Below are 20,316 nucleotides of genomic sequence, written 5' to 3' on the forward strand. Positions count from 1 at the left end.
ATTTGTGAAATTGTTGCATGAGGCTTGGTGCTCACGGAATCAGTAGGCTATTAAACAAACACTCAAACAGAGAACAGAAGCAGGATCTGTCTTATTTCTGTAGATATACACAACCATTGAAAAGTTTGGGGTCACAGAAATGTCCTTGTTTTTGAAAGAAAAGCAAATTTTTTGTCCATTAAAATAACATAAAATTGATCAGAAATACAGTGTAGACATTGTTAATGTTGTAAATTACTATTGTAGATGGAAACGGCAGATTTTCTATGGAATATCTATTTCAGCAGCACTGATTGTTTGGTCGATAGGCTGTTGGTCGACCGAGATTTCTTTAGTAGAGCAGTAGCAAAACATTTTTATTTTCTATAAAAATCATGGTGTACAAGACAACTGTCTTCGACTGATGGACTGTGCCATCCCCACGGCCTCAACAATGGTTCCATCCACTCAGACAGGTGCGAATCAGACAGTTGTCTTGTACACCATGATTTTTATTTAAAAAATCAAATATTTTGCGACTGCTCGACGAAAGAAATCTCGGTCGACCAACAGCCTATCAACCAAATAATCGACCAGTCGACTAAATTGGGTCAGCTCTAGTGTGCCTGTGTCATTTCAGACATTATTAGACCTCAGTTGATCCCTAACAGTGTATATTCTAGATTCACTCTGAATATTTTCCAATGACAGAGCTGAACACACAAGTTACATTAAACAACCCTGGGCTAGGGGGTTTTCTCCACTATTACAACGCCAGTTACCCAGTCACTACAAGCGGACTCATATCTTACACTGTGTTTCTCTCCTGATAGTGGTCCATAGAAGTGTGTGACTGTTTCTCAAATGACACCCTATAGTATAGTGAACTGTTCAAATGTAGTGCACTATAATATAGAACTGGAAATAAGGTGTCATTTGAGATTTCCTATATATGTCCACTGTGGGGTCTTTTTTACAGCAGTTAGGGGGTCCGGGGGAAGGGGTGGGGGGTTTGGGGTTTGGGGAACTCTCTGGCCCTAAACGTTTCTCGAGCTGTGACTAAATGGCTGGATGATGGAAGCCACGGTCAGCACTAATTCACACACACACACCACACCACAGACTACCCTCACTGGGCTGTGTGTGTGTGTGTGTGTGTGTGTGTGTGTGTGTGTGTGTGTGTGTGTGTGTGTGTGTGTGTGTGTGTGTGTGTGTGTGTGTGTGTGTGTGTGTGTGTGTGTGTGTGTGTGTGTGTGTGTGTGTGTGTGTGTGTGTGTTTTTTTTGCGTGTCCTGTGTTGCATATAATCGATGTGGTGCCCGTGAAAGGAGGAGGTAGGGAGACAAAGTAAGGGATCAAGATGTAGATTGGAGAAGGGGAAAGATGGAGAGCCAAATACCAGAATGACAAAGCTTCCTCAGAAGATGCTTCCTGTATCACATCTCTCCATCTGTTGCACACTGGTCTTGGTCTCTCTCTCTCTCTCCCCTGCTCACTCTCTTCCCTGTGCATCAGATGAATGCTTACAGATGAATGCTTACATTCATATCACTGAAGATATACAGTACCAGTCGAAAGTTCAAGGGGTTGTTCTTTATTTTTACTATTTTCTACATTGTAGAATAATAGTGAAGACATCAAAACTATGAAATAACACATATGGAATTAAGTAGTAAGTATATTATATATTTGAAATGCTTCATTCCAGGTGAAGCTGGCATTCTCTCAACCCAACAGTCTTGAAGGAGTTCCCACATATACTGAGCACTTGTTGGCTGCTTTTCCTTCACTCTGCGGTCCAACTCATCCCAAAACATCTCAATTGGGTTGAGGTCGGGTGATTGTGGAGGCCAGGTCATCTGATGCAGCACTCCATTACTCTCTTTCTTGTTCAAATTGCCCTTACACAGCCTGGAGGTGTGTTGGGTCATTGTCCTGTTGAAAAACAAACAATAGTCCCACTAAGTGCAAACCAGATGGGATGGTGTATCGCTGCAGAATGCTGTGTGCCTTGAATTCTAAATAAATCACAGACAGTGTCACCAGCAAAGCACACCCACACCATCACACGTCCTCCTCCATGCTTCACGTTGGGAACCACACATGCGGAGATCCTCCATTCACCTACTCTGCTTCTCACAAAGACACGGAGTTTGGAACCAAAAATCTCAAATTCGGACTCATCTCATGTCCATTGCTGCTGTTTCTTGGTCAAAGCAAGTCTCTTCTTCTTATTGCTTTCCTTTATTAGTGGTTTCTTTTCAGCAATATGACCATGGAGGCCTGATTCATGCAGTGTCCTCTGAACAGTTGATGTTGAGATGTGTCTGTTACTTGAACTCTGTGAAGCATTTATTTGGGCTGCAATTTCTGAGGCTGGTAACTCTAATGAACATGTCCTCTGCAGCAGAGGTAATTCTAGGTCTTCCTTTCCTTTGGCTGTCCTCATGAGAGCCAGTTTCATCATAGCACTTGATGATTTTTCAGACTGCACTTGAAGTTCTTGAAATGTTCCAGATTGACTGAACTTCAAGTCTTAAAGTAATGATGGACTGTCATTTCGCTTTGCTTATTTGAGCTGTTCTTTCCATAATATGGACTTGGTCTTTTACCAATTGGGCTATCTTCTGTATAGCACCCCTACCTTGTCACAACACAACTGATTGGCTCAAACGCATTAAGAAGGAAAGATATTCCACAAATTAACTTTTTACAAGGCACAATTGTTAATTGAAATGCATTCACAACTGTTAATTGAAATGCATTCCAGGTGACTACCTCATGAAGCTGGTTGAGAGAATTTCAAGAGTGTGCAAAGCTGTCATCAAGGCAAAGGGTGGATACTTTGAAGAATCTCAAATATAAAATATGTTTTGATTTGTTTTTTTGGGTACTACATGATTTCATGTGTTTTATTTCATAGTTTTGATGTCTTCACTATTATTCTACAATGTAAAAATAGTAAAAATAAAGAAAAACTCTGTAATGAGTAGGTGTGTCCAAACTTTCGACTGGTACTGTACATAAACTGTAAAGAATGTTTATCTACTTATCGCAATGACTGGAAGTCTATGGGTATCTCCTAGCAGTCATTGCGCTTACGCTAGTTAGCATTGGCTCGCGAAACTACCTCTAACTTCTTTCATATTGGACACAGAGACATAAAAATGTGACGGACCGGCTCGATTTATCAAAATTGGATAAATGTTTTACATTAGATAAAAGTCGAGACTCAGAGCTAGAAAATGGTATATCATACACTACAGTTGAGGAACAATGGGAAAGTAATTCTATTTTGTAACCCAACTTTTGAGAAAATGGACCTTCAATGTTTTGGTACACCTACTGGAGAGCTCTTCTTTGTCTACACCCATTCAGTATCGTTCACACCCTCTTAAGCCTTAGCCCCGCCCATCTCTTTAAGGATTCACATGTGAGGCCATGTACTAAACCACCAAAGATTTCAAGACTAAAGGCTGGTTTATACTACGTCTATCGACAGTTGTCGCAGTGACATCATGACCATTCTATGGTCGTCCGAAATCAAACTCTTTATGAAAAAGAATAAACACAAAAACTACAGTCTGTATGACATCAGGAGCCTGGTGGTCCAAAATAGCGTAACTGGTGTATTTTAGCACCAATAAATCCACCCGTTTGAAAATGAATGTAGTGTATGTCAATCTAGCAAACCGGGTAACTAAAAGCAACTTTCTCAACAATGTTTTGGTTCATTAGTAGCTTGTTCGCTAGCTAGCTAATGTTAAGTTATCTGGCTAGCCACATTTTTATTCATTATTACAGGAAAATAAACAACAAGATCCTTATTTACAAGTGAATGGCGAGCCACTTACAGAAAATAGCTTACGGTTCTGAGTGTGATGAAATAAAAGCAGGGCATTCTACCAGAGAATTTTAGAACTTGGACACTGTCTCGTTGGCCTAACGTTATATCCTGAATTGACAATAGTGCAGGTCATGTTGTTCTTCACATTACCGTCTCTAGTAAACACATACTCTATCAAATAAAATCTACGTTTATTTGTCACATGCACAGGATACAGAAGGTGTAAACGGTACAGTGAAATGGTTACTTGCATAGTGGAGTCTTTTGTTTAGACATGTAGCTAGCTAGCTAAACAATGAACCATAATCCCAACTCGTAACGTTACTACCCTGCATGAATCTGCAGGTAGCAAACCAGCCAGGTTCAATGTTAGCTAGCTGGCTAACATTAGGCTATAACTAGCAATGCAAACGGCTCTTAGATATGAATAATATTACAACACAGATCATACACGTAATGTTATCTAGTGAGCCAGCCAGCTAACATTAGCTAGCTAGCTAACAGTACGCTTTAACTTGCAATGAAAATGACTTTGACAAAATTTGAAATGTATAATATCTGAAAATGTAGCTAGCTAGACTCTCTTACCTGTATACATGGATGAACGATTCTCCCTCTCTGTCACGGTTGCCATGGTTGCCTTCGGTTCTCCAGAAAGTGGAGAGCAACACTTTTGCAGTTCTACTATGTGATATATTAAAAAAAAGATTAGAAAGGATTATCTACATATACTGACCAGCTCATGTTACAGACAGAAGTGTGCTACTTGGCAGCCCAATCCGACCTCATCTCTCGGCATATCCAGCCCATCCATTACCTCAGCCCATCCATTATCATGGCTAGTGGGAAGGTTCTTGTTTTTTCCGTGGCTAAACCAACAAGGCTCGTAATTTTATTCGTATTTACAGATGGCATACAAGTTTGTTATTTAGGCACATGAAAGTTCACATGTTCCAGAAGGCATTTCTGTCTAAAAATGATATTTACGTTCAAATGCCTCTCCTGTGAAGTAGTGACGCACGCGCGACATATGCCTAGTTTCCTGAAACGAGTCACAAATGGTATCCACGAGTTCATCTAACTCTGGGGAAGTAGATAAATGGCCTCATTGCTAAAATCCCGAAGTATCCCTTTAACTTCTTACGGCTGGATATGACAACAGCCAGTGAAAGTGCAGGGCGCCAAATTGAAAACAACAGAAATCTCATAATTAAAATTCCTCAGACATACAAGTATTTTACACCATTTTAAAGATACACTTATTGTTAATCCCACCACAGTGTCCGATTTCAAATAGGCTTTTCGGCGAAAGCACCACAAACGATTATGTTAGGTCAGAGCCAAGTCACAGAAAAACACAGCCATTTTTCCAGCCAAAGAGAGGAGTCACAAAAATCAGAAATAGAGATAGAATTAATCACTAACCTTTGATGATCTTCATCAGATGACACTCATAGGACTTCATGTTACACAATACATGTATGTTTTGTTCGATAAAGTTCATATTTATATCAAAAATTCTTAGTTTACACTGGCGCGTTATTCAGTTAATGTTTTTGCTCCAAAACATCCGGTGATTTTGCAGAGCCACATCAATTTACAGAAATACTCATAATAAACATTGATAAAAGATACAAGTATTAAACATGGAACTTTAGATAAACTTCTCCTTAATGCAACCGCTGTGTCAGATTTCAAAAAAACTTTACGGAAAAAGCACACCATGCTATAATCTGAGTACAGCGCTCAGAGCCCAAATAAGACAAAGATATCCGCCATTTTTTGGAGTCAACAGAAGTCAGAAATAACATTATAAACATTCACTTACCTTTGATGATCTTCATCAGAATGCACTCCCAGGAATCCCAGTTCCACAATAAATGTTTGTTTTGTTCGATAATGTCCATCATTTATGTCCAAATAACTCTATTTTGTTCGCGCGTTCAGTCCAGTAATCCACATTCATGACGCGCAGGTCAGACGAAAAGTCAAACAATTCCATTACAGTTCGTAGAAACATGTCAAACGATGTATAGAATCAATCTTTAGGATGTTTTAACATAAATCTTCAATAATCTTTCAACTGGAGAATTCCTCTTACATCAGGCAGTGTCTTCAGAAATGCGATGGAAAGCAGGTCGCTCTCACATAAGCGAGCATGTTCAGCTCGTGCCAGAGACCTGACTCAAAGAGCTCTCCTTCCCTCATTCGTCACAGTAGAAGCATCAAACAAGGTTCTAAAGACTGTTGACATCTAGTGGAAGCCTTAGGAAGTGCAAAATGACCAATATCCCACTCTATATTGGATAGGCAAACCTACAAACCTCAGATTTCCCACTTCCTGGTTGGATTTTTTCTCAGGTTTTTCCTGCCATATAAGTTCTGTTATACTCACAGACATCATTCAAACAGTTTTAGAAACTTCAGAGTGTTTTCTATCCACATCTACTAATGATATGCATATCTTAGCCTCTGAGCCTGAGTAGCAGGCAGTTTACTCTGGGCACCTTTTCATCCAAGCTACTCAATACTGCCACCCAGCCATAGGAAGTTTTAACACATGAAACCTTTAGGGGTTGTGAAAAATGTGTTGCTATTTGCGATATTTGTGAAATGCTCTTTAAATAAAGTTTGATTTGATTATTCTGACTCCACTCTATGAGAAACACCTACAGACATTGATGGGACAGTCACAGTAAGTTAGCATGTTAAGCCACACTTCCACACACAAGCACAGACAGGTATACACTGTATATAAGAGAAATCCAGAGACGACAAACACAACCAATTATATTTCTGCAGAATAATAACCAAGCAATCCCTGGTCAGTTCTGTTATGTTTTGTTTCCACTCTGCAGACCAGCTTTTCTACATTTAACACACATTTTGTTTGGAGACCAGCATGAAGACCAGAGACCAGAGACTTTGAAAGCCTTTCCAGGAGCTCTTCAAAGAGACAATCAGAGGAAAAGGAAAAACCTTTGGGTTTGTGGTGCTGCTGCAGTTTCCGTTTTCGTATCAGAGCTATCCATCTGCCTCAGCAAGAGAGAGAGAGAAAGTGGGACTGAGGCTATGTCACTCTTTGCTCCTACCTCAGGATGTGTGCTTTATATTAGGACTGCTCTACAGGAAAACATATACTTAATATTACTGGTCAATTGCAAACAGGGTCCAACTGAAATTTGATTTCCGCTTTTAACCAAACCCCTCCGAAAGACACACATACATGTTTGGGAGAGGTGCAGGGCAATGACATCTAGAATTTGATACCAGCAACCTTTGCCAACAGATTTTTCCAGTCGGACCCAGGATTCGAACTGGCAACACTCCAGTTGCTGGCTTACCTCTCTAACCACTAGTCTACCTGCTCACCTCTCTAACCGCTAGTCTACCTGCCGCCTATACTGTCACTAAGTTACAGTCTCAACCGAGCAGCAAAAACAGAGGAACAAACCGGTTGTGAGAGGGAGATCGAACTCTGTCCCTTTAAAATGTCATCATCACATCCAAGAGCACTTAGTTGCCTCTGCAAAATAAACCTAGTTCTCCTGATGACACTCACGCCTTCACTTCACTGCTTTGTAACTTTGGCCATTAAGACAGAACACCAGCTGTAAAATACAAGGTGTGCAAAACCACCCTTAGGCAATACACACAACTCAATGATTAAACAAACACTCACATTTCCTCACTGTCTTTATTGAGGTGTGTGTACATTGTATGTGTGTAAGTTGTATATATGCGTGCATTCGTGCACTGTACTTCTGTGTGTGGCTGGCTGGCATGTACCGTGTGTGTGTGTGTGTGTGTGTGTGTGTGTGTGTGTGTGTGTGTGTGTGTGTGTGCTGCTGTGTTGTGTGTGTGTGTGTGTGTGTGTGTGTGTGTGTGTGTGTGTGTGTGTGTGTGTGTGTGTGTGTGTGTGTGTGTGTGTGTGTTGGTGTGTGGTGTGTGTGTGGCCCGCAGACCACCAACGAACTCACACAGAGACAGATGACGTCAACTTGCAGTGATTACTTTAATAGCTGAGTAGAGTAGAGGCTGTGGAGAAGACAGAAGGCTGGACAGCATCAACCTAACCATGAGGACCTGTCTCTCTCTGTCTGTCTGCTCGGCCGCTACAGATGTAGGATGTTCATTTGGAACCAGCTTGCTACAGCAGGAAAATAATCCTGCAACAACAGGAATTGTGAATTATTATGTGGATTATCATTAATGGACATTTTTTGTGGGTTTTGTTGGAAACTGACTAATTGACTCGAGCATGTTTAGTATGTTTAAAAAATTCACTGTCCTATACACACTGCCTTATATCTTAACATGTTTATATATCATTGTATTTTCTTAAGATGTTTTATGTCATTATTTTTCTTAATATGTTTCGTATCATTATATTTTCTTAAGATGTTGGATATCATCATTTCTTAGAATAGAAAGAAGTGTCTCTCTGTGTATGAGAAGAGCAATTATGTAGTGGATTGACTCCCTAACATCAAGGCCTCTCCTGACTGATAAGGATACCGGTTGAGACATTTTTGGTTACGGCAAATCAAGTCTGACATTTTAAAGCAGAATTTACTAACTTTAAAAGCCTTTTTAAACTTGAATACACTACAAGTATGAATTTCCTGTTTTGTGGGAAAATTCTCACCAACAAAAGAGTGATCAAATTAAGATCCTACATCTGTACTGCTGATGTAAATACCTGACCAGAAACACATCTGTAAAAAGACACAGCAACTTCCAGCAGCACACACTACTCTATTGGCCAGTACAAGAGAAAGATAATTATGACTCAATGACTGGGGGCTTCTGATCAGTGTTCGCTGTGTTGACTTAATTGTTCCAACAGAGAATGAGCTGAGTTTCCTGATTGAATGCAGGCAAGACAGGAGAACAGAGCAAAATACAACAGCAGAGGTACGCAAAGACACCACACACACACCACACCCACACACACACACACACACACACACACACACACACACACACACACACACACACACACACACACACACAACACACACACACACACACACACACACACACACCACACACACACACACACACAACACACACGCTGGTGAAGACATTTGGCCTGCTGATTTAAAGAGTGTGTGATATGTGAATGGGGTGATCATAATAATTTCATGATGTCTGTTTTCAGACAGACTTAAGATGGATCTTGATGCCTGGGAGTCAGAAAGAGACTACTGTGTTCTCTGACGACTTAGCATAGAGACTAGAGGTCGACCGATTATCGGAATGGCCGATTAATTAGGGCCGATTTCAAGTTTTCATAACAATCGGAAATCTGTATTTTTGGACACCTTTTTTTTATATATTTTTTTACACCTTTATTTAACTAGGCAAGTCAGTTAGAAACACATTCTTATTTTCAATGACGGCCTAGGAACGGTGGGTTAACTGCCTTGTTCAGGGGCAGAACGACAGATTTTTACATTGTCAGCTCGGGGATTTGTTTTTTGCAACTCCGGTTACTAGTCCAATGCTCTCAATCCCTGCCTTATTGAACTCCACGAGGAGCTGCGTGGCAGGCAGACTACCTGTTACGCGAGGCAGCAAGAAGGCAAGGTAAGTTGCTAGCTAGCATTAAACTTATCTTATAAAAAACAATCAATCTTAACATAATCACTAGTTAACTACACATGGTTGATGAATTACTAGTTTATCTAGCGTGTCCTGTGTTGCATATAATCGATGCGGTGCCCGTTAATTTCTCATTGAATCACAGCCTACTTCGACAAAAGGGTGATGATTTAACAAGCGCATTTGCGAAAAAAGCACTGTCGTTGCACCAATGTACCTAACCATAATCATCAATGCGTTTCTTTAAAATCAATACACAAGTATATATATTTAAACCTGCATATTTAGTTAATATTGCCTGCTAACATGAATTTCTTATAATTTGGGAAATTGTGTCACTTCTCTTGCATTCTGTGCAAGCAGTCAGGGTATATGCAGCAGTTTGGGCCGCCTGGCTCGTTGCGAACTATGTGAAGTCCATTTATTCCTAACAAAGACCGTAATTAATTTGCCAGAATTGTACATAATTATGACATAATATTGAAGGTTGTACAATGTAACAGCAATATTTAGCCTTAGGGATGCCACCCGTTAGATAAAATACGGAACTGTTCCGTATTTCACTGAAAGAATAAACGTTTTGTTTTCGAAATGATAGTTTCCGGATTTGATCATATCAATGACCAAAGGCTCGTATTTCTTTGTGTTATTATGTTTTAATTAAGTCTATGATTTTATATTTGATAGAGCAGTCTGACTGAGCGATGGTAGGCAGCAGCAGGCTCGTAAGCATTCATTCAAACAGCACTTTTGTGCGTTTGACAGCAGCTCTTCGCTGTGCTTCAAGCATTGAGTTGTTTATGACTTCAAGCCTATCAACTCCCGAGATTAGGCTGGTGTAACCGATGTGAAATTGCTAGCTAGTTAGCGGGGTGCGCGCTAATAGCGTTTCAATCGGTGACGTCACTTGCTCTGAGACTTGGAGTAGTTGTTCCCCTTGCTCTGCAAGGGCCGCGGCTTTTGTGGAGCGATAGGTAACGATGCTTCGAGGGTGGCTGTTGTCGATGTGTTCCTAGTTCGAGCCCAGGTAGGGGCGAGGAGAGGGACGGAAGCTATACTGTTACACCGGTAATACTAAAGTGCCTATAAGAACATCCAATAGTCAAAGGTATATGAAACACAAATGGTATAATAGAGAGAAATAGTCCTATAATTCCTATAATAACTACAACCTAAAACTTCTTACCTGGGAATATAGAAGACTCGTGTTAAAAGGAACCACCAGCTTTCATATGTTCTCATGTTCTGAGCAAGGAACTTAAACGTTAGCTTTTTTACATGGCACATATTGCACTTTTACTTTCTTCTCCAACACTTTTGTTTTTGCATTATTTAAACCAAATTGAACATGTTCCATTATTTATTTGAGGCTAAATTGATTTTATTGATGTATTATATTAACTATGGCTGAAATCCCGGTAACGGGATCGATATGACAACAGCCAGTGAAAGTGCAGGGCGCCAAATTCAAACAACAGAAATCTCATAATTAAAATCCCTCAAACATACATGTATCTCATACCATTTTAAAGGTAATCTTGTTGTTAATCCCACCAAAGTGTCCGATTTCAAATAGGCTTTTCAGCGAAAGCACCACAAACGATTATGTTAGGTCACCGCACAATCACAGACAAACACAGCCATTTTTCCAGCCAAAGACAGGAGTCACAAAAAGCAGAAATAGAGATAAAATGAATCACTAACCTTTGATGATCTTCATCAGATGACACTCATAGGACTTCATGTTACACAATACATATATGTTTTGTTCGATAAAGTTAATATTTATATACAAAAACCTCAGTTTACATTGGCGCCATGTTCAGAAATGCCTCCAAAATATCCGGAGAAATTGCAGAGAGCCACGTCAAATAACATAAATACTCATCATAAACTTTGATGAAAGATACATGTTTTACATAGAATTAAAGATACACTTGTTCTTAATGCAACCGCTGTGTCAGATTTCAAAAAGCTTTACGGCAAAAGCACAATATTCAATAATCTGAGAACAGCGTTCAGCCACAAAAGGAAGCCATACAGTTACCCGCCAAATTGTGCAGTCAACAAAACTCATAAATAGTATTATAAATCTTCACTTACCTTTGCTGATCTTCGTCGGAATGCACTCCCAGGACTCCCACTTCCACAATAAATGTTTGTTTTGTTCGGTAATGTCCATAATTTATGTCCAAATAGCTACTTTTGTTAGCGCGTTTTGGTAAACAAATCCAAATCACGAAGCGTGTTCACTAAAAGCTGACGAAATGTCCAAAAGTTCCGTAACAGTCAGTAGAAAATGTCGAAGAGCACGGATGTATTTAATGCAATCTTGAGATGGTTTAACATAAAGTTTGAATATGTTCCAACAGAGATTACCATTACATTTCAGATTGACAGAAATGAACGGAAGAAGCTATCCTCTCATGAGACGCGCATGGTTATGAGCATGGTCAGGTCATGGCAGACCTGACTAAGATTCCCGCTCTCATGATCGGGCGGATTGCCTTCACATAGGGCATCAGACAGCAAAGTCAGACAGACTCATCCATATAGTCGCTTGGTGAATTTCAATAGACGATTTGGATTGAAAATTACCAGCCTCAATAATTGCCACTTCCATGTTGAGATTTTCTCGCAGGTTTTAGACTTGCATATGAGTTTGATTATTATCTACAGACATCAGTCAAACTAGTTTGTAGAAATTATCGAGTGTTTTGCTTCCAATATGGATAATATAATATGTGCAATATCTAGCAACTGGGACTAAGTGGAGCAGGGGCAGGTTTTAATATGGGCACACGGTCTGTGCAACAGTATTGCGATCGCTATCAACTGAGACCCTTCCAATACTAGCAGATAGAGTTAGGTAAAAGAAAGAGGTGTTCATTCATATTGTTGAGATTGTTCATTACTACGAAAATTACTGATTACTTTTTTAAATTGGCCGTCAATCGGTGAATCCATGGAGACTTTATTTTAGGTCCGTATACAAGATACACTTTAAACAATGCCACGAGATAATTGGTATGAGCGGTTGGAAAAATCATAAGATCGGTCAGCTCTAATAGAGGACTGGTGAGATATGTAGGTCCCACACACACACCACACACAACACAGCAACACACAATCCAGCACACACACACACACAACACCACACACCACACACACACACACGACACACCAACCCACACACACCACACACAAGCCACACACACACAGCACACACACACACACACACACACACACACTCTTGTCTCTCTTCCTTCCTAGTCCAGGACCAATCCCTATTTCGTTTCTTCCTGGATACTTGATGTGATAGTTTCTATTGTACTGGCAGGTATTAATACTCAGCATTATGAAAGCACTCTAGCCTCCCCCTTAGTGAACCACAGGCCCATTGCCTCCAGGGAATCTGATGACTTTACAATAAAAAGGGCTATATGAGAGCATGTATGTCTGTCTACAGAGCAGAGGATACACAGTGTTAAGAGAGGGGCGACAGCTAACTGGGCCTGCCACTAATAAAAACCCTTTCTTTACAAACCCCTAGAGACTAGAGGGATGATTTCAGAAGCAGAAAGCAGAGAGGTGGAGAGGCTGGAAGAGAGGAAGAGGAGAGATAAAAGGAGGGTCTGAGGGAGATAGAGAGACAGAGCCAGACGAGAAGGAAGACAGAAAGGGAGAGTCAGCGAAAGGGAGAGAGAAAAAGGTGAGGGTGGGTTGGAGGGTGAGGAAGGAACGGGGGATAGGAAAAGGCCGAGGGCGGGTTGGAGTGAGAGGAGGCTGGAGAGGAAAAGGCGAGGGCAGGTGGAGGGAGGAGGCTGAGAGAGAAAAGGCGAGGCCAGGTGGAGGGTGTAGGCTGAGAGAGAAAAGGCGAGGGCAGGTGGAGGCTGAAAGAGAAAAGGCGACGGCGGTGAAGGGTGGAGGCTGAGAGAGAAAAGGCGAGGGCAGGTGGAGGCTGAGAGAGAAAAGGCGATGGCAGTGAAGGGTGGAGGCTGAGAGAGAAAAGACGAGAGCGAGTGAAGGGAGGAGGGTGAGAACACCAGAGTGTAGGGTTCCAGACTGGGAACTCTGGGAGATGGATCACAGATGTCTGACGCCCCTCGGCTGTGCAGGATAATTGTGAAACAAAGCATCTCCCTCCCTCTCCCACCCCTCTTTCACTACCTCGCTGCATTTTTAAGCCCCTCTACCTTCTTCCTTTCCCTCTCTACTTTCACTCGCTGCTTTCTCTCTCTCTTTATTCTTCCTCTCTCCTTCTCATGCTTCTCTCTATTCTTTCTCTATCCTCCCTCTATCTTCTCTCACTTTCTCTAATGACAGCAAACACAGATCCCTTATCTTCTGCAATCAGCCTGGATAACTGCAGCATACAAGCACATGAGTCTTCCATCTCTGAAGGTAACCCTACGCAAACAAACACCCTGTCTCAAGACCAGCCTCCTTGAGGAAGAGGCAACCATATGCAAGCAGCAAGCATTGTGAAGAAGCCTGTGTAAAAGCCCTTAGTAAGAGAAGAGGCGATGAGAACCAGACAGAGTGAGAGATAACAAGACAGAGATAGTCCTCCTTACTCAGACAGGGAACAGCAGCACTCATTTACCTTAGGCAATATGTAAGCACTTCTGATGGCTGCAGATAGCAGCATGCACACACACAGTCTGAGGTTGCAGATACACTACATCACCAAAAGTATGTGGACACCCCTTCAAATTAGTTGATTTGGCTATTTCAGCCACACGCGTTGCTGAGAGGTGTATAAAATCTAGCACACAGCCATGCAATCTCCATAGACAGTACCGTCATAGGATGTCACCTTTCCAACAAGTCAGTTTGCCAAATTTCTTCCTTGCTAGAGCTGCCCTGGTAAGTTCTATTATTGTGAAGTGGAAATGTCTAGGAGCAACAATGGCTCAGCCGCAAAGTGGCAGGCCACACAAGCTCACAGAACGGGACTGCCGAGTGCTGAAGCGCACAGCTCGTAAAAATTGTCTGTCCTCGGTTGCAACAACAACTGTTTGTTTGGAGCTTCATGAAATGGGTTTCCATGGCCGAGCAGCCACACGCAAGCCTAAGATCACCATGCGCAATGCCAAGCGTAGGCTGGAGTGGTGTAAAGCTCGCCGCCATTGGACTCTGGAGCAGAGGAAACGCGTTCTTTGGAGTGATGAATCACGCTTCACCATGTGACAGTTCGATGGACAAATCTGGGTTTGGCGGATGCCGGAAAACGCTACCTGCCCGAATGCATAGTGCCAACTGTAAAGTTTGGTGGAGGAGTAATAATGGTCTGGGGCTGTTTTTCACGGTTCGGGCCCCTTAGTTCCAGTGAAGGGAAATCTTAACTCTACAGCATACATTGACATTCTAGACGATTCTGTGCTTCCAAACTTTGTGGCAACAGTTTGCGGAAGGCCCTTTCCTGTTTCAGCATGACAATGCCCCCATGCACAAAGCGAAGTCGATACAGAAATTGTTTGTCGAGATCAGTGTGAAAGAAATTGACTGGCCTGCACAGAGCCCAGACCCCAACCCCATCGGACACCTTTGAGATGAACTGGAACGCCAACTGCGAGCCAGGACTAATATCAGTGCCCAACCTCACTAATGCTCTTGTGGCTGAATGGAAGCAAGTCCCCGCAACAATGTTCCAACATCTAGTGGAAAGCCTTCGAGGTTGTTATAGCAGCAAAAGGGGTACTAACTCCATATTAATGCACATGATTGATTTTGGAATGAAATGTTTGACGAACAGGTGTCCACGTACTTTTGGTCATGTAGTATATCTTTGAGCCAGCCAACAGGCCGGCCCACTGAACTAATGTAGCCTCCCAAGAAGCCTCCCTGACATAAGTAGACCAGGTTTAAAGACAATGGAAAAGGGAGAGAGGGAGGTGAGCTGGAGGTGAAGCTGAAACTGTGTCAGTTCTTTCAGTGTTTGTTTACTTACTGAAAGTGTGTCAGTGTCCAGCTGCCCGTACAACACCTGAGATTTCATCAAACAGGATACATCTGCTGATTAGGAGAGGAGAGGCAGTGTGGTGGTGAGATAACTGCTTTGGCAAATTCCAGCTAAATTAAATGAGTCCTGTATTCATATGAGACTGAGAGGGATATGAGTTCTAGGGGCCTTGGGACACAGTGGTGTTTTATGTGGGTTTAACTAGACTTATGGCCATTGCTAACAATCAGACTGCATCTGTCTCTGTCTGTGCAGCATTGTCTGTCTCTTAAAATCTCCCAGTTTGTCCTTGGGCAGTCTGACATGAAGAATTAGAGACAATAAAAACAAGCTTCAAATTTTATTGAATCATATTAGGCATGGTCATGTGTGAGTGCATGTAAGTGTACGTGTGTGTGTGTGTGTGTGTGTGTGTCTCTAGTCCTCTGGTATTATAACGCTATATCTCGCCCCTGTCCGGTCCAGTGTGAGTGCTCTCCAGTCGCCTGGAGCAGCAAGAGCAGCAGCCAACCCTGGAGACTCTTTCTCTCAACTACAAATCCATTCACAGCTGCACACACCATTAAGATAACCCTATACATTACATACATTACACAAAGAGAGCCTGGTACACACCATTACTCTGGCCTGTACACAGAGAGAGCCTAGTACACCCCATTAACCTGGCCTATATACAGAGAGGCCTGGTACACCCCATTACCCTGGCCTACACACAGAGAGACCTGATACAAACACGCATAACTCGGCTATACACAAGAGAGAGCCTAGTACAACCGGATACCCCTGGCCTACACACAGAAGACCTGCTACATACCATTACACCTGCTGGCCTACACACTAGAGAGAGACCTGGTACAGTCACCATTACAGATGGCCCCTACCACACAGAGAGACCTGATACACACCATTACCTGGCCTACACACAGAGGACCTGATACACACCATTACTCTGGCCTATACACAGAGAGAGCCTAGTACACCGGATTACCCTGGCCTACACACAGAGAAGAGCCTGCTACACACCATTACCTCTGGGCCTACACACAGAGAGAGACTGGTATCAACCATTACCCCTGGCCTACACACAAGAGAGACCTGAATACAACCATTACCCTGGCCTATACACAAGAGAGATGAGTAGATGATACACACCATTACTTGGCCTATAACAAGAGAGATGATACACACCATTCCTGGCCTAATACAGAGAGACCTGCTACAGACACCATTACCCTTCTGGCCTATATACAGAGAAAGAGATGAATACACACCTTACCCTGGCCTATATACAGAGAGACCTGCTACACACCATTACCTCTGGCCTAACACAGAGAGAGAGATGATACACACCATTACCCTGGCCTATATACAGAGAGAGATGATACACATGATTACCCCTGGCCTATATACAAGAGAGAGATGATACACATGATTACTGGCCCTATATACAGGGAAGATGATACACACCATTACCTGGCCTATAACAGAAAGACCTGCTACATACCATTACCCCTGGCCCTATACACAGAGAGAGATGAATACACACCATTACCCTGGCCTTATATACAGAAAGACCTGCTACATACCATTACCCTGGCCTATACACAGAGAGAGATGATACACACCATTTCCCTGGCCTATATACGAGAAGAGATGATACCCACCCATACCTCTGGCCTATATACAGAGAAGAGATGATAACATTCAACCCTGGCTATCACAGAGAGAGCTGGCACAATTTACCTAAATATCACAGAGAGACTGGTACACACCATTAACCTGGCCTATATACAGAGAGAGACCATGCTACACACCAATACCTTGGCCTATATACAGAAGAGAGATGATACACACCATTACCCTGGCCTATAACACAGAGAGAGATGATACACACCATTACCCTGGCCTATATACACAGAGAAGATGATACCACATCATTACCCTGGCCTAATAACAGAGAGAGCTGGTACAATACCATGGCCCTATTATACTCCTGGGCCTATACACAGAGAGAGAGATACAGCACCATTACCTGGCCTATATACGAGAGAGGAGATTATACACCATTACCTGGCCTATATACAGAGAGAGATGATACACACCATTACCCTGGCCTATATACCGAGAGAGATGATACACATCATTACCTGGCCTATACACAGAGAGAGCCTGGTACAAACCATTACCCTGGCCTATACACAGAGAGAGATGATACACACCATTACCCTGGCCTATATACAGAAAGACCTGCTACATACCATTACCCTGGCCTATATCACACAGAAGAGATTGATACACATCCATTTCCCCTGGCCTATATACAGAGAGAGATGAATACCACCATTACCTGGCCTATATACAGAGAGAGATGCATACACATCATTACCCTGGCCTATACACAGAAGAGCCTGGTACACACCATTACCTAACTATACACAGGAGAGACATGTAACACACCATTACCCTGGCCTATATACAGAGAGACCTGCTACAACATCCATTGACCTCTGGCCTATATACAGAGAGAGATGATACACACCATTACTCCTGGCCTATACACAGAGAGAGATGATACACACACTACCCACACAGAGAGAGATACAATCATCTTACCTGCTGGCCTATATACAGAGGAGAGCCTGGTACACACCATTACCTTCTGGCTATATACACAGAGAGAGATGATACACACCATTACCCTGGCCTATATAGAGAGGAGAGATTATACACACCATTACCCTGGCCTATATACAGAGAGAGATGATACACACCATTACGCTGGCCTATATACAGAGAGGAGATGATACACACCTATTACCTGGCCTATAACAGAGAGAGCCGGTACACCACATTACCCTGGCCAATACACAGAGAGAGAGATATCACAATCATTACCTCTGGCCTATATACGAGAGAGATGATACACACCATACCCTGGCCTATATACGGAGAGGGATATACACACCTATTACCCTGGCCTATATACAGAGAGAGATGATACACATCATTAGCCCTGGCCTATTACACAGAGAGAGCCTGGTAACACACCTTACAACTATACACAGGAGAAGAGACATGGTACACACCATTACTCTGGCCTATACACAGAGACCAGAGATCAGGGCTTTAGGTCTCCAGTCAATATGAGTGGAAACAGTGGGCCTTATTCAAAAACACTTTCTAAACACTAGCTCTTAGGGGTTATTTTATTGCACGTGAATGCAAATGTGAATTTCCATTTGGATTGATTAGACATAATCAATGGAAATCAATAGAAACATATTTACTATGTGAAACTACACAAAACCTCCTGCAGGGCCCAGGCCACTCACTCACAATGACTGAACTATCCCCCTCTGTTTAGGACCTGGCTTTCTCCGTCTCCATGACTACCCTACCATAGTTTATCACCTGCAGCTAGGGCCTAGTGCCGACGTCATAGCGCTAGTCACCAACTGCAATTTCATATAAAAACAATAAAACAAGTCTCAAATATTAGGAAAATGTCTATACATTTCAGCTGTTTGAAAAACATTGCTCTGCTATTACAATTCATACAGAGGAGTGCTGGGCTGAACGAGACATTTCCGTTTACACTAAACTGCCCTGCTAGGAGGTGGGCAGCTGTTGGACGAGACGTGAGACATTTGCAAGTCACAGTAATAGGCAGCGCGTGAGTTTCAAATTAGGGAAAGCAACAACAAAAAAATCAAAGATTATCACCTTCATGATTAAGTATTGCATGCATCTATCATCACATTTCAGACTTATGTAAGATAGTCTACTATTCCTAATGTGATGAGTAGATTGGATAGTCATAAGTTATGCTAATAATATTACTGACTCACTGTTCGTAAAAAAAGACCGCTCTGTTTCTCTTCTCTTTTCTTTGCACACATCCAGAGCTCAGCCCCAGCTAGAAAAGGCTGAAAAAAATGTGCCCTTTTTATAAAGACATTTCATGCAATCCAACCCACTTTACTCTCCATGACTGAAGCCAAAAGCAGAATCTTCAATAGCACAAAAAGGACAGAGTAAGCTAATCTGCTGACACTGACAAACTGAGATCAATAAAAACAACCTTATCTTGATTGGATCCATCAAATCAAGGCCTATGAAAAGAGGAGACATATCTAGCTGGAGGAGGAAATGATTGTCCTAAAAAAACTTTCCAGGAGCATGGACTCACCGAATGATAAAGACAGTGAATATGTAAACTCAACAGGGATATAGCCGATGCTCTCTGCTATAGAGCCAATAGGATAGGCAACTGTTCGCTCAATAGCCTATTGGGAGTTGCACATTTTCATGTGCCTAACTAAAGACAGGTTAGAGTTGCCTATTTTAGACGCTTTATACTGACAGTCACAAATCAACAATCAGCTATTTGCGCGTTTCCCGACTGTGTGCTTCCCGAATTGTGCACTTCCCGACTATAGGTTATGTGCTGGCCTTTAAAACAATCCACAGCTATTTATTAAAATAATCTAATGATCCTCTGTGGATAAATCATGCTCTCTGGTGTAGTGATTTTATGGATTGTATAAAAAGAATTATAGACAGGAGTAATTGTAATTTTAACAAGTTCAATTTAATTTACTTTAGGGGAAGCTTAGCTATTGGATGCGCCGCCTATTATGACAGTGATGTGTCTGGAGAATCTCCTTAACTCTCGTCAATGTGAAAGGAGCAGAACTAGTAGAACCTGGTTTACAGTTGGACATCACTCATACAGCTCTCACACTGAAATACTATTCCGTTTGAATGAGTCATCTATCACTAGACTGGAAGAAGACAGCCTGTCTTTAGCAGAAGGTAGTGGGCCAAGAGGGGAGGGGGAGGGAGAGAGACAGAGAGAGAGAGAGAGAGAGAGACAGAGAGAGAGAGAGAGAGAGAGAGAGAGAGAGAGAGAGAGAGAG

At 42.1% G+C, this 20,316-nt stretch overlaps 1 protein-coding gene across 2 annotated transcripts in view; it reads right to left on the minus strand.

The window, feature by feature from the left end:
- The window catches only part of LOC111961761 (LHFPL tetraspan subfamily member 2a protein-like), a 78,077-nt gene that overhangs the window by 52,414 nt on the left and 5,347 nt on the right, over positions 1-20,316 (minus strand). The window contains exon 2 of one of the 2 annotated variants that reach the window (XM_070442733.1): positions 4,414-4,509. The exons of the other annotated variant lie outside the window; for it this stretch is intronic. The gene's annotated coding sequence lies outside the window, so the exon portion shown is untranslated. The remainder of the gene's footprint in view (positions 1-4,413; positions 4,510-20,316) is intronic. 2 annotated transcript variants of the gene reach the window in all.

Source organism: Salvelinus sp. IW2-2015, linkage group LG4q.1:29 (assembly GCF_002910315.2).
Source record: "Salvelinus sp. IW2-2015 linkage group LG4q.1:29, ASM291031v2, whole genome shotgun sequence".
In the NCBI taxonomy this organism is placed as follows: Eukaryota; Metazoa; Chordata; class Actinopteri; order Salmoniformes; family Salmonidae; genus Salvelinus; species Salvelinus sp. IW2-2015.